The sequence below is a fragment of the Diabrotica undecimpunctata genome, chromosome 1, assembly GCF_040954645.1.
Source record: "Diabrotica undecimpunctata isolate CICGRU chromosome 1, icDiaUnde3, whole genome shotgun sequence".
Lineage (NCBI taxonomy): Eukaryota > Metazoa > Arthropoda > Insecta > Coleoptera > Chrysomelidae > Diabrotica > Diabrotica undecimpunctata.
The window spans coordinates 138,614,553-138,630,785 of record NC_092803.1 but is presented as its reverse complement, the minus strand read 5'-3'; the positions used below and the strand labels follow the sequence as shown (position 1 = coordinate 138,630,785).

The 16,233-nt window shown below is 32.1% G+C and overlaps 1 protein-coding gene across 1 annotated transcript in view; it reads left to right on the top strand.

The window, feature by feature from the left end:
- Positions 1–16,233, top strand: part of LOC140432284 (uncharacterized) — a 942,959-nt gene that overhangs the window by 160,972 nt on the left and 765,754 nt on the right. The window contains exon 2 of the mRNA XM_072520100.1: positions 1,236–1,278. The gene's annotated coding sequence lies outside the window, so the exon portion shown is untranslated. The remainder of the gene's footprint in view (positions 1–1,235; positions 1,279–16,233) is intronic.

Genomic DNA, 16,233 nt, shown 5'->3' with positions numbered 1-16,233 from the left:
ATCTGCACAATCATTACATATGTAATTCTATAGGTAAGACATAGCAGAAAGAGAAACAGAATAAATAGCAACTTACTAACAATGAAGGATTGAATCAATATTTTGATGAAAATGTATACTTATTTTTATTTTCATATATGTATGAAAGGAGTTGAATGCAAAAATTTTTTACACATACTCTGCAGTAAAATTCATTGTTTATTTTGTTATTAATATAATAATACAATACAAGTTAAAGTGCAATATTCATAAGTATTTAAAAATGACAATAACATACATAAAAAAATACACTACAATACAGTGCAACATAATTCCATATAATAATACAATACAAATTAAAATGCAATATCCATAAGTATTTAAAAATGACAATACTGTAATAATATTAATAAAAAAAGTCCTCCCCGACTGGAAATCGAACCCCGGTCTCCCGCGTGACAGGCGGGGATACTGACTACTATACTACCGAGGACATAACACAAATGTATTTCAAAATTGACAGTTCTGGATCATACAGTGATTTATTAAGATTATTATTTTGAAATACAAAAGACTAATATAATAATGAACATTTAATAAATAATACAAAACGTATCATCTAAATAATAATATTAATAAATATTTTATTATATGTATAATATAATATATATATATATATATATATATATATATATCTTTATATAATATATATAATATTAAATTATATATACAAAAGGAACATTTTTATATTCGAGAGAGGAAGAGAGAGAAAATATATCCTCTGTCTCTCTCTTACTCATTATCTTACATATGTAATGATTTCACAGATTCACTCCCATACAAATTTCCAACGTGGAGCGCGCGTATAGAAGTAGAACTTCAAAATATTTATAATATACTGCGTAATAAACTTATCCCGAAGTTATATTTATAATCTCAGTAAATTGTTAAGATTAATGAAATGAGTGTAGGTATTATTGCCCTCTGCATAGAACAAAACCTCTGACTTTTGAAATCTGGCAATTTGAACCAAGGAAATGATTGCAGGCATTTCCTCAATAATATTATGCAATAGTTTGCAGGAAGTCGAACAAACTGTAATTAAGCCACTAATCGATATGTTACACAATTATACACGGTATATCTATACAAATTCAGGAAATTAAGATTAATATGAGATTACAAATTAATGGACCAGTTTGTGATTGAACACGTAAGATGAATCTTGTAATAATTATTTTTTCTTTTTTTTATAGGATACCAGTTGGAAGATCTCTGTAGTTAGCAGCATTTTGTTTGGTATGTAAAAAAACTTTATTTATTATATTCATAATAGTAAATTTATATTACAGCTTACAAAAAAAGTTAAATCCTCGTAGGTTCCCTCAACTGGTATTTCATAATAATAGACTGTATTTACGGTTTACTTATTTTTTCCTGAAGTCTACACGGTTAGCATTTGAGTAGCCTTTTTTGCATTACAAACTTTTTACTTTTTTTAAGGACAAATAATGACTTCATTTGGTGTTGAGGTACTTATCCTGTTTTATATAGAACGTAGCAAATTATGGAACAAATTAATTATTTTGCAAATAATTTACTTTTGTACTAAATAAAATTGGAGTCACAGATAATATGGAAGCAACTAATAAATTCCTAGATAAAGTAGGATTGAACCAGGACTCAGCGCTTATTCTTTATTTATTATGATAAGTGTTGGATCAGATAATAGCGAAACTAAAGGGTAACATTCCCTGGTGCTTAGTTTAACACGATGATGTAGTATAAGTAGAAAACAATGAAAAGAAATTTTAAACAAAAACTCGAACAGTGCATGTAAGCCCTTAATGAAAAAATTTTTAAACTTAGTGGGACAAAAGAGGCTATTTAAAATAGTCACTTAAAGACGGGTTTACTAAAGGTAAAGAATGTGACACAGGTTGTGGCACTCCAGGAGTGACCGAGAAGGAGAGGCATAGCCGTTTTTTTAATTTAATTTATTTTATTTGATTTTATTTGATTCTATCTGATTAGATTTGAATTGATTCGATTTATATCTAATCTATTTGATTTAATTTGATTCCAATCGATACGATTTGATCCGAATCGATTTAAATTGATTCAACCCCAATCCATTCGATACCAGTCAATTCGATTCCAATTCGACTGAATTCGATTTAAATTGATTTAATTCGATTATAGTCGAAGATTGGATTTGAGTCGATTTGATTTGACTTGATTTGATTCGATTCAATTCTATTCGATTCCATTCGATTCTATTTGGTTCAATTCGATTTAATTCGACTCGATTTGATTTTAATCGATTCAATTGGAATTAATTCGATTTGATTCCAATTAATTCGATTTGGATTGGGAAAACTAAGGGTTTCTGGTAAGACTATCTGGTAAGGTAAACTATGGGTTTTCATATAGAGTGGAGTTTACAAAAGTAGTTATCATTGTAGCGGGGTCACCATATTTTGACAGTGTAGGTATGGAGGTGGTAGAAAGGTTCGTTCTGAGAGTAATTAGTAAAATTTTGTACATTGTTAGCGATACTATTAATATAAGAAAAGTAAGAAATAGAATCAATACATCTTTCATTTGTATGCGAGAAAATAGCACTGTATATATTGAAGCAGTTGTTGGCAGTGTGACTTAGTTGCTTACAAATAAAGCATTTTAATTTATCTGTCGATATAATAGTCTAATATTCCACAAAATAATAAGTTTAATTTAGTATATTAGACAATTATACGCAAATGATACGGGAATACTTCAAATTTTTTGACAGTTCAGCGTGTGGCAAAAATTGTTTTAAAGGGTTCTTTTTTAGAGTAAGAATTTTGTTTATGTTTTGATTTCTTACACAATTTGAGCATAATATATTATATATTAATAAATTGTATTTATAAATACATATTAAATTTGGATTAATAGCTTTAAAAACTAATTATTGTTGTGTATTGTGATTGTGCTATGCCAAAACAACTAAATAGTCTGTAGAAAGCTGATAAGCTTTCATATATAAGATATATTATTTTGAACAAGAAATAATGGCGGAAAGTTTTTGCTATTAATGCTCCAAAAGTGGCAAGTTTAAAATTTAAAATATATAATTTTGTATTAAAATGTTTTCTTATGTATTTAAGTGTGTTGTAGTAATCTAAAAACTAGGTGTATTTACTGTTAATAGAATAGTTTGACAAATAGTTCACATTATAAAAATTACTCATCTACTTACTATTCTGATGTTTTGGCAACGCTGTGGGGTTCTGACGTCATAAATCTTGAATGATGCATGTGTGCATGCATTTTTATATGAAAAATACTATATGTATTATTCGAATTCAAATATAACACGTCCGTTCATAAGAAAGGCCAACTTATGAACCGATGTTTTAAAATTAAAATAGTTCAAAACACAATTAAACGATCAGTTTTCCAAAAGCTTATTTTTGTTTTTTAACAATTCGAGAAACAGCTAAGAGTATAAAAAACATAAAGGAAATTCATTGAAATGTTATCAAAGCTCTACTAGCCATCTTATCGGCTTCTTCTAGTTTCCAAACAACTCTCATATTATCCAAAGGAGCGATAAAACAATTTTTTCCAGCAATAATCATATCGCATCCGAATATATGTTAAGTGGACTATGAATACACAACATAAAACGAGACTGGAAATGTTTGTCCGTTGGATTTTTTGCTTCAAGAGGAATCTCAAAGGGTCGACAGGAGCACATCAGCATTTCATATTTACAAAACATCTGAACGTTGTATAAATTTATGTTTTTTATTTTCTTGGCAGACAGCATTTTTATTTAATGTCGATTGTAGAAATAATATGGTGAATTTTTAAAATGCAACAACGAAATGTAAATAGGTATTTCAATAATGAACACTTTTTGACTTTTTTAATGTTATTAAAAATTGTTTAATTTAAATATTGACAATGTGAATCAAAACACAAGAGGCATACCATAATTACAAGATAATCAGAAATGAAACACATGCACTTGTAAGAAAAATAAAAAATTATCACCGGGACCGCCTTTCGAAAGAAATCGAACATGATTTTTACGGTCTGCAAAAGAAAATATGACCTTTAGAAAAGGTCAAAGAACAGAAATAAAGGAACTAATAGAACCAAAACACATAGAAAAGTATACGTGGATTAACTACCTAAAAAAGCTACGTGCAGTAGAAGAACAAACAACGCTAAAACCGGAAACAATAGAAATTACCACAAATGAAGAACTTAATATAAATGTACAGGAAGTTCGGAGAATACTTAAAAGCCTAAAGAACAGAAAAGCAGCAAGTAAAGACGGGATACCAAACGAGTTACTCAAATATTGTGAAGCAGCAATGACAGAACAATCAACAACATTAAATAATAAAATTATAAAACACAATAAAATACCGGAAGAACGGAGAATGAGCGAAATAATTCTACGATTCAAAAAAGGAGATAAAAAACAGTCAGAAAACTACAAAGGTATAAACTTAATAACTAAATACGACGCTAAAACTTACAATTAAAATTTTACAAGTGCTAATAAATTAGAGCATAAGTTTAGCAGATGAACAACAGGATATTTCGTGTACAGATCGTGTACAGATGCAATATTTGTTATAACACAAATTACTGAGAAATTACTAGAGTATAATAGACTAGAATTTCTTTATCTGATTGACCTAAAGAAAGCGTTTGACCGAGTAGGACTCAAATATGTAATCCATCTTCTGTATAATAGAGAAACTTCCGTAAAGATTATAAAAACTATCAAAAACATCTACCAAAACAACAAAATGGAACTCAGAATAAATGGACAACTTACAGAACCTATAGAGATAGGCAGCGGAATAAGACAATGTGATTCATTGAGCCCCATGCTTTTCAATTTGATCGTGGATAAAATCATCAAAAGCGTTAACAAGGGAAGAGGATACAGAATGGAAACAAAGAAATCAAAATACTCTGTTACGCAGACGACACAATATTGATAGCCCAAGATGAAGATAGTCTGCAAAGACTGGTCCAAAGATTTAATATAAGAGCAAAAGAATTTAATATGACATTCTCATCTCAGAAAACTAAAACAATCATCATTCAATCTTCGCTTATCCACTGCTGGACATAGATCTCCCTCATAATTTTCCATCTATTTCGATCTTGTGCCTCTTGCATCCAATTCCTATGACAACGTTTTAGATCGTCAGTCCAACGTGTTGGTGGACGACCTCTGCTTCGGTAGGCATCATCTCTTGGTCTCCATTCCAGTATCCGCTTTGTCCATCTATTATCTGTCATTCGAGCCACGTGACCTGCCCAGTTCCATTTCAGTGTTGCTACTCTCTCTACTGCATCAGCCACTCCTGTTCTTTGTCGTAGCTGGCGATTTGGGATCTTGTCTCGTAGTGAAACGCCCAACATAGCACGCTCCATCGCCCTTTGACACACACGGATCTTTTGAACTGTTCTCCTTGTCATGGTCAACGTTTCGGCACCGTAAGTTAACACTGGCAAAACACACTGATTAAACGTTTTTCTTTTAAGGCATATTGGTATATCAGACGATTTGAAAATATGGTTCAGCTTGCCGAAGGCTGCCCAAGTCAGTCTTATACGACGGAGAAGCTCAACGGTTTGGTTATCTTTTCCTATGCGAATCTCATGACCTAGGTATTTATAGGCCATTACCTGGTCTATGGATCTTGTTCCTACGCATATATCTTCGCTGACTACAAGATTTGTCATCATCTGGGTTTTAGATATATTTATTTTCAATCCCCCTTCTAGCGAGGAAAGGTAGAGCTGATTTAAAAGTTCTTTGGCCTCATCTATCCTATCAGCTATTAGTACAATATCATCTGCAAACCTTAGATGGCTAAGCTTTTCTCCGTTTATGTTTATGCCCTTGTCGGTCAGTTTTGCCCTTTTACATATATATTCCAAAAGCGTAGTGAACAGTTTCGGCGATATGGTGTCCCCCTGGCGTACTCCACGTTGTATCGGGAATTTCTGGGTTTGACGATCACCCACTCTAACACTGGCTGTTGCGTTTTGGTATATATGTTTAATTATATTTATATACCGATAGTCAATTCGGCATTCTGTCAAGGCTTCCAACATTTTTTGTTGATTTACGGTGTCGAATGCCTTTTCATAGTCGACAAATATTAAAGCTAGTGGTTTATTATATTCAGTGCATTTTTCTATAAGATTTTTTATTACCAGTAGGTGATCGTTTGTTCCATAGCCTTTTCTAAAACCCGCCTGTTCTATGGGCTGATAAAATTCCAATTTATTTTCTAGTCGTTTCGTAATTATTTTTGTAAATAGTTTATAAATATGTGAAAGTAGACTTATGGGCCTGTAATTCCTGAGGTCGGTAGCATCCCCTTTTTTATGAAGTATGATAATTTCTGCGTTATACCACTGGGTTGGTGTTATTGCTTCCTGCAAACATCTAGTGAATAGTTTGGCAAGGACCTGCCATAATCTTTTTCCAGCCACCTTCAAGGCATCTGCCACTATTTCATCGCCTCCGGGGGACTTATTGTTTTTCATTTCTTGCACTGACCTTCGAACTTCATTGGGTGTTACGTCCGGTAAAATTTCAGATCCCTGATTGATTATCTTTGGTAACGATCCACTCCGGTTACATTGCTGTTCTTTGTATAGTTGTCTATAAAAACTCTCTATCGTATTCATAATTTGAATTCTATCCTCAATGATTTGCCCCTGTTCATTTCTTAATTTGTGGACGTTTTTTCTTCCAATGGACATGCTCTGTCTGAGTACTTTCAAGCTTTTGTTTTCTTCTATTACTCTAGTTATTTCCATCGTATTGTATCGTCTCAGATCTTTTCTAACTTCCTTTTTAATTGTCTTATTCAAAATTCTTAGTTCATTTTGGTTATGATCCTGATTTTCCCTAAGTTTTCTTCTTTCCTCTAGAAGATGTTTTGTGTTGTGGCTTAATTTTTTGTTATTATTTTCAGGACGAGGACAGTATTTCTTTTCAGCTTCTTTCAATATTTGAGTAATATTATTGTTCATTTCATTGATGCTGATATTCTCTAAGTCGTGTGTATCCAAACTAGTCTTAATATTTTCTTCGTAAAGTGTTATATCTTCTGGGAACAGCCACCTTCCACTTTTCTTTTTGAGGATCATTTTTGTTCTTTCAACTTCAGTGTTAAAAGTGGTTTTTGCTCTAACTAGTCTATGGTCGCTCCCTGTTGAAAATTTATTCAATACTGTTACATCCTGAACAATATCTTTCCGATTTGATATTATGAAATCAATCTCATTTTTTGTTCTTTGGTTCGGACTCTTCCATGTCCACTTACGTTGGGGTTTCTTTCCGAAGAATGAGTTCATCACAAAGAGATTTTCCTGATGTAAGAAGTCAAGAAGCCTGTTACCTCTCTCATTTCTCTCACCAAATCCAAAGTTTCCCATAGCAGATTCTGCATCATCTTGTTTGAATCCCAATTTGGCGTTAAAATCTCCAATTATCAATGTGTAATGTGTTTTTGAAGTTTGTATAGCTGCTCTGATATCTTCATAAAATTGGTCAACTTCCTCATCCGGGTGACTCGTAGTTGGTGCGTAAGCCTGTATAATTTTAAGTTTGTATCTTGGGTTTAATTTAAAAATAAGATAAATGACTCTGGTACATATACTTTTTATTGTGATTATGTTTGGTACCCATTTTTTATGGATTAAAAAACCCACTCCTCCAACAGATGAATCTTCGTTTCCTCTGAAATGGAACATATTTCCAGACTTAAGTATTATTTGATCTTCTTTTCGACGTCGAACTTCACTTATACCGATTATATCCCATTTTATGTGTTGTAGTTCATTCTCCAGTTCTATCATTGATGCTTCTGTTGATAAAGTTTGTACATTGTAGGCACATATATGCATTTGTCGTTTGTTTTGGTGGCCTGATCTCTTCCGGTGATTCTTAGCACCCTCTGCTCCAACACTATTCTGACCGCCACCTTGGTCAGGGAAATTGGAACCGCCGGGGACTGAGGGCCGTACACTTGATGTATCCATCATGAGGGGAAATTTGGCCTTGAAACGCCGCGCTGGCCAAGCGTGTTGGCGAGTTTTAGAGTTGTAGTAGAAGGAAATGTAGTGACCCGTCTGCCTTCGGAAACCTAATCGCCATTCGGGGTCGGAAGAAACAAGAGTTAGCCAAGAGAGGCTGATAGGAAAGATTAAAGACATTTCACTCAAGACAAGTTGAAAAAGAGTAAAATGTGAAGGCCCTTATGATCCGCCAGGTGCGTTTCATAAGCGTATGAGTATTTATTCACTTTGTGTTCCCGCTCATACCTCGGGGTGTTGACTACAGACTGTATGGCTCGTCCAGCATGCCATAGCATGAAGAATAGGGTGCACGCCATTTTTCCAAAGTTGACACCCCACTCCATGGCCTGACAAAAACTAAAACAATAGTAGTCAGCAAACAACCAACCAGACGTAAAATAGAAATTGATGGCATCAGTATTAAACAAGTAATAAAAATAAAATATTTATTTATTTTACAAATAATTGTATGCGGAAACGTAGAAGGACGTAGAGGCAGAGGTTGCTCACCTATCCGATGGTCAGATCAAGTACAGAAAGCCACTGGAAAGACGTTTTCCGAGTCCATGAGAGCAGCCCAAAATCGCAAGAGATGGAGAGAATTGACAGCCCGCATTGTAGGAAATCACGATCCTCAGCAATGAGGAAACGACAAGAGAGAGAGAAAAATAAAATACTTGGGAATTACACTGTCTAGCTATGGAGACATGGACAAAGAAGTGAGAGATCAAGTACAACAAGCAAATAGACTGGTAGGATGCCTTAATAACACTATATGGCGAAACAGACACATTAACACAGAGATGAAATCAAGAATTTATAAAGCCATTGTAAGACCAATAATGGCATATGCCTCAGAAAGAAGACCGGACACAGCCACAACGCAAAGGCTACTAAAAACGGCAGAGATGGGAGTACTAAAAAGAATTACAAGAAATACGCTGAGAGATCAAAAGATAAGTGAAGACAATAGAAGAAAATGTAACGTAGAGTGTATAAATGAATAGACACAAAATAGAAAAAAAAAGAATGGAATAACCACATAAGCAGAATGGAGGAGACCCGTGTCGTCAAAATAGCAAGAGATAAGTCACCAATCGGCAAGTATCGGACGATAGCGCAAAAGCTGGAGTGACAATCTTCCATAGAGGTATTCATCCTCCAATGAAAAAGTAGAATACTTATAAAGAGGAAGAAGAAGAAGAAGAAAATTTTCAGCATATAAATATAAAAGTTACAATTATTATTTGGATTTCGAAAAATAACAGTGGCAAATTTATTAAAAGCAGTGACTACTATAGCTGCCTGATGAGACCTTCCACACTAACCTTAACTTATGCTAGCACCGGCAATATTTATTTTTCAATAACACCGCTTAATTGCTGAGTTTTATCCGTGGAATTATATCCGTGGAAGATAACTTATTTTGTGTAATAAGATATATTTTTGCAAATATTAAGGCCATGATCGACAGGCGAGTAAAACTGCGGTTTTGTGGCTCGTCGGTTTGTTTTATTTTTTACTTGGCTCGTCATTTAAAACTACGCGTGTATCACTACACGCGTGTATATATATATATATATATATATATATATATATATATATATATTCTTTTTTTTAATAAATAATGCATCTGCTATCAATGTTAGGGTCGACAACTAAGCTCATAAAATTATATCGAATTACAGTAAAAGTAGATAGTGCGAATAAAATGGCAGAACTGCAAGATATTGCTAATAATTTATGGCATTCCAATGATGAAGAGTCTCCCGAAGTATGTGGCATTGAAATTGACTCTGAAATTGAAGATCATCATTCGGAAGCAAGTGAAGAGCATGATCAGCAAATAGTATTGAGTATAGCTACAAGTTCCCAAATTTCAGAGTGTGCAATTTTTGAACCTAAGGATGGAATTAACTAAAAGAGTCAACCACAACCAATAGGACGTATGCGATCCTGCAACATAATAAAAAGCAAAGTGCACAAAGTAATGTTAGCCCCTGGTCAAAGTGTAGATGATCCTGTTGATTCCTCTTGTTTGTTTGTGTACGAAAAAATTGTGGACTAAATAGTAAAGTGTACAAATAAAGAAGCCGAAAAAGTCCTAGGAATAGAGAACTGGAAATATTGTGACTCTACAGAGCTATATGTCTTTATTGGACTACTTCTAACTGCAGGGCACATGAGTGCCCATCCATAATGTAGATATATTTGCTAAGATTTGTTCGATTTGACGATAAGGAGAGGAGATCTGAACGAAGAAGGAACGACAAAATTAGTAGGAATAAGCGAGGTGTATAATCAATTCAACCAAAACTTTAAGAAATACTATTTACCAGGAAAAAACATAACGGTAGATGAGCAACTTTTTCCGTATAGAGGTAGGTGTCCTTTCAAGCATTATATGCCTTCAAAACTAGATAAGTATGGCATGAAAATATGATGGGCCTGTGACTCGGAAACATATTACCCTTTAGGTGGAATACCATATATATAGGAAAAAACGGAAACACAGTAGCCAAACAGTAGCCACAGTCATGCGTCTCAAGTTGTAAAGCAACTCAAGTTGAGCCTTATTATAATTCCAAGGGGAATGTAACTTGCGATAACTATTTCACTGATCTTGCTGTTGCATATGAATTACTGGCAAATTCACTAACTCTTGTAGGCACAGTGAAAAAAAAATTGTTCTTTGGGAATTTCTACAAAACAAAAACCGTTTAGAGAAATCTTCAATTTTCGGATTCACTCCAAAAGCATCTCTTGTTTGTTACGTTTCTAAAAAAACAAAGAAGTGTTCTAGTCATTCTACCATGCATCACAATGCTTACTGTGCAGATGAAGTTGAAAAATAACCAGATATGATACTATATTATAATAGTTTAAAATGTGGTGTCGGTACGCTAGACCAAATGGTTCATAAATATAATGTGCAAAAGACGAACTAACCGTTGACCTATTGAATTTTTTACAAATATTTTAGATGTGGCTGGGGTAGCCTTATTTATTACTTGGACAAATTTACATCCAAAATGAAACGAAAACAAAAATGAACAACTAATGTTGCAGGGTATCTGTAAACATTAACCCCACTTTTCAAATAAAATAGCCTGATAGATTTACAAAAGTTTTTATTTATTTATTAATCAAATCTTTGTTTGGCTCCAAATGTTAACTACTTCTGAATAAATATTTTTTCCACAAAAGTTTTCTTGCATTTCATTATATTGTGCAAATCCTTCAGGTAGATCGCACCCTCGAGGTAGACCGCGTACTATAGTGGCACCTTTTTGTAATCTAGACAATTTAAATTTAACCTTAATAAAAAATCAAAAAAGAATATTAGAAATATATTTGTGAATATGAATAGTACATTCAAGAACACTGGTGGGCCCAACGGATCCGAGTTGCCGGTTACGTAAGTAAAATGTGTTGCCGGGTAAGGGTTAAATGAAATTGACGCAGAATATGAAGATATCATTTATTTTTTTAAAGTCAAATGACTCAGCCGTGGGAAAGTTTAAAAGAGATATTTTGAATTGATAGACAAGAACGACATGTTTTTGACAGAAAAAGGTAAAAATATACCGGAATTATCGAATTTGTGCACAATGTTGTAGCTTAAAATAACATTGTTTATTTCTTCCTTATTATATTGTTTATGTCCTTCGGATACTTTAATTGCAATACCAAAATTACTGGACAAGTATATTTTACTGCAAAGGAACTTGCAACATTAATTTTTGAAAATCCATTAAAATTTAATATTGTAAATGTAAAAGTACCAAAAAATTTACAACTAGAATTATTTGATTTTTAGTCTAACAATATATACATATACATATATATATATATATATATATATATATATATATATATATATATATATATATATATATACATACATATATATACAGGGTGGTGCTTAAGTGATTGTACAAAAAGAAACAGTAGATTCTACACTTTAAATATTACGATTTAAGCCAAATTGCTTTAATAAAATGTTGATATTAAGAGAGATAAAGGGTGTTAAAGTGCAAAATTAAAATTTTATTTTTCGCTATAACTTTCATGTTTGTAAACATTTATGTATAAAAATTTACAACTGGATACTTTTAAATATGAGAAATTATAATTTGATGCACACTTTGATGTAACTGATAAAGGGCGCCACTTATGCCACATATGTGGTATAAATTTGCACTTAACTTTTTTGCTCTTTAAGTTACCTGTATTTGGGATAAAAAATATTAAAGATACATTATTTTAACAAAAGGTATACTTATTAATAACTTCAAAACTCAACAGTTTTCGAGATAATCGCATTTTAAAAATCAGCTGCATAATTCTGATCTAAGGCAATTACTCCGGGCAACGAAGAAAAAATAGACAAAAACATTAATACTTCTGAATTTTGGTATAAAATACCTTTAACTAAGTTAATAGTTAACAAAATATTAAATAAAATAAATATATCAGCAGGATAATTAATAACAGGATTTGACAAAATAACAGAATAATAGGATTTTACATCATTTTTCGTTTTATGTTAAATTTAACTCATAATCAAGACATTTTGTTTACAAAACAAATTAAGAAATAGTTAAACTAAATAACATAACTTTTTTTCAAAGTAAGTGTTTGATATGTCCATTTTCTTTTATTCATTTGTCAGTATATTCCATAAAAGATCGTCTCATATTAAATAGCATCATTGGTTCTAAAGAAACTGCTGCAATATTTATTTCTTCCCATAGTTGGTTGCGAATGTTTATGATATACGTTGTTTTAATGCGCCCCATACACCAAAATCAAGAGGATTAAATTCAGGGCTACGTGGTGGCTATAATGTATAATGGATGAATATATCGATGACATTACCGATTTATATGATTACGTTACAGCTTACGAGTAACTATAATTACATCTCGAACAAATGGACTATTATGATTTACTAACGAACAAATATTATGCTGATGAATATAACATGAAGAAAAATAATTATATTTTCTTGTGTTTTATTTTTAAGAATCGTAAAACTTATATTTTCTGACAATATTGTTATAATATTTATACGCGTATATAATATGATATATATGGTGAACGGCTAAATTATGGAATATTATCATTATTTCGAGAACCGTCAAGTTTTGAGGGAAATCCCGAAACAGGTCGATTTTTGGAGTAAGATCGTACATGGAGTAGGGATGATGTCACCGGTATAGGTGTAGTGACGTAATCGTTAATTTTTTTAAATAGAAATCGGTATAATCCGACACCTCATTTAAACGAAAATTTAATTCTCTATTTAACGACATTACATTTTTAACTAAAATATTTTTTAAGGGTACAAAAACAACTTTTTAAATTTAAATTCAACTAAATTACAACTAATAATTGAATTAATAATGTACTTTAAAATAACCATATTATGCATAATTATTTTAAATTAAATGTTCGAAATGCCATTCATCGGTGTCCTGACAATATGCAAATCTACGGACATATTCATCACGTACATTGCGGATGACTTCTGGAGTAATTAGACTAATTTCATACCTAATTCTATCTTTCAAGTCCTGTAAGTTTTGCGGTCTATTGACATTAACTTTTGATTTTATGTAACCCCACAGGAAAAAGTCTAGAGGTGTTAGATCTGGCGACCTTGCTGGCCACTCCATAAAACCTCGTCTTCCGATCCACCTCCTGAGAAAGCAATGATTTAAAAATTGACGTACTTCACGTGCGTAATGCGAAGGGGCTCCATCTTGTTGAAGCCAGATATTTTCACTATGTAAGTTTAATATTGGCATTTGGATACATGTTAGCAAGTACAGGTATAAGTTGATTTCTCAAAAAAGTTAAATAACGTTCTCCTGTTAGATTTTCTTAAAAAAAAGGGCCAATGATTCAATCATTAATGATCCCTGTCATACAGTTACTTTCTGAAGATATTGCGTGAGTGACTCAGTCATCCAATGTGGGTTTTCTTGACTCCAATATCTGCAATTTTGATAATTCACGGTACCATGTATAAAAAATGTGACTTCATCGGAAAAAAGGATTTGATTGATGAAAAGTGGATTGCGGATACATAAATCCGGCATAATTTCAGAAAATTGAAGCCGGCGATCGGGATCGTCGTCGTTTACTTCCTGATGTAGTTAAATTTTGTAGGGATGGTATTTTTCTTTTTTTTTAATACGTAATACCGATCGTTGGGAAACTCCAGCATATTCAGTCATTTGTATTGAACTACTGTGGGAATTGTCATGTACATTTAATAAAATATCAAGTTTCACATTGTCTTCAATTTTAGGACGCCCAGCGTTTGAAATATGTTTAACGTGCCCAGTTTTTCCAAATTTTCGGACTATTTTACTTACTGTTGATTGTCTGATGGGTCTGTCTGGATATTTTGCATTTAATAAATTGTATACCTCTTTCTGTGTTCTTTTTTATCTCCGCATCCGCTAAGAATTAATATTTCTATGCTTTGTGTTTCATTTAGGTGAGCCATAATTTAGTATTCAAAAGTAAAAAATTACAATTGACAACTGATGACAATTCACAAAATCCAAACATTTACGTCAATAAATATTACAGTAACTATGCCACTATCACTTGCTTGAATTAACATTTGACAAAAAGTTTCAGTGTTTATGAGATAACTTTTTGTTTCCATTAATATTTTTACTTATTTTTACTTTTTTATGTATTTACTTCAGAAAGTCATTTCAGGAACCGATGGATGGCATTTCGAACATTTAATTTAAAGTAATTGTTATGCATAATTTGGTTACTTTAAAGTACATTATGAATTAAATCATTAGTTGTAATTTAGTTGAATTGAAATTAAAAAAAATTGTTTTTGTACCCTTAAAAAAATATTTTAGTTAAAAATGAGGTGTCGTTAAATAGAGAATTAAATTCTCGTTTAAATGAGGTATCGCATTATACCAATTTCTATTTAAAAAAATTAACGGTTATGTAACTACACCCACACCGGTGACGTCATCCCTACTCCATGTACGTTATAAGATGGGTATTTTATAACAATAATCGACCTAATTCGGGATTTCCCTCAAAACCCGATGGTTCTTGAAATAATCATAATATTCCATAATTTAGCCGTTCACTGTATAATAACACTATTTAAGTTACATTTAAATGTGCGGTAGGAATACAAATTTTTATTTTGAAAATGACTCGCCCCGTCCGCAAAAAGTTGCCAGTCCCTGCTCTAAGCATTTTAGTTGGTATTACTTTTGTATTATATATTTATTTAAATATACGACATTTATGTTTCATTAATTTCAATATATGAGCAGAAATGTCATCTTCCGTTGGCCCCTTTTCATTTTTAAAATGAAAAATATACACCAAATTATATCCCTTTTTTATGCAGAGTTGCAAACCAGTCATACATCAATTCGATCTAATATCCGGCAAATATGAGCAAATGAGCAGAAGTACGTGCAATAAATTTAAACGAAATTCCAAATAACATTTTATCACACAAACAGTGCCATAAGTTAAACGGAACAATACTGTTTTTCAATTAAGTTTCAAAGGGAATCCACCCAAATAGAAAAAAAGTTAAAAAGGCATTGCAAATTTATTTTGCTGACTCGACATGTATCTCAGTTAACCTGAATATCACAGTTTATTATATATTGTACTGCCAGAAAGAATATATACGCAACAATATTATAAATTAGAAATTATTTAAACTAATATAAAAATCCACAATATTTGAAAATAAACCTCATATAACTTTTAACGCGTACAAAATTAAAGAGACTATTTTTTTTTAAATCACTGTTTTTGCGCAAGTTGTGACGAAAAAAACGTAAAGCAATATTAATTAATTAAAGTCATCATTAATAACCATTTTCTTTACCTTTATTGTATCTATGTGTGGTCGGCCTTCCTAATTACATTTCTCCATAACTTTCTATGTTAAGACATACCAATATTAATTTCCACTATAAATATATCCTGTCTGTCTCCTTTAGGAGACTTGAGAAAAAAACTCTCCTAATCCTACCAGGAACTATTTAAATAAGAAATTACTTGAATTGCTTGAATTACGATTCGATTTGGAACCAACTTATTTCTTTTACTTAATTTTTTTTT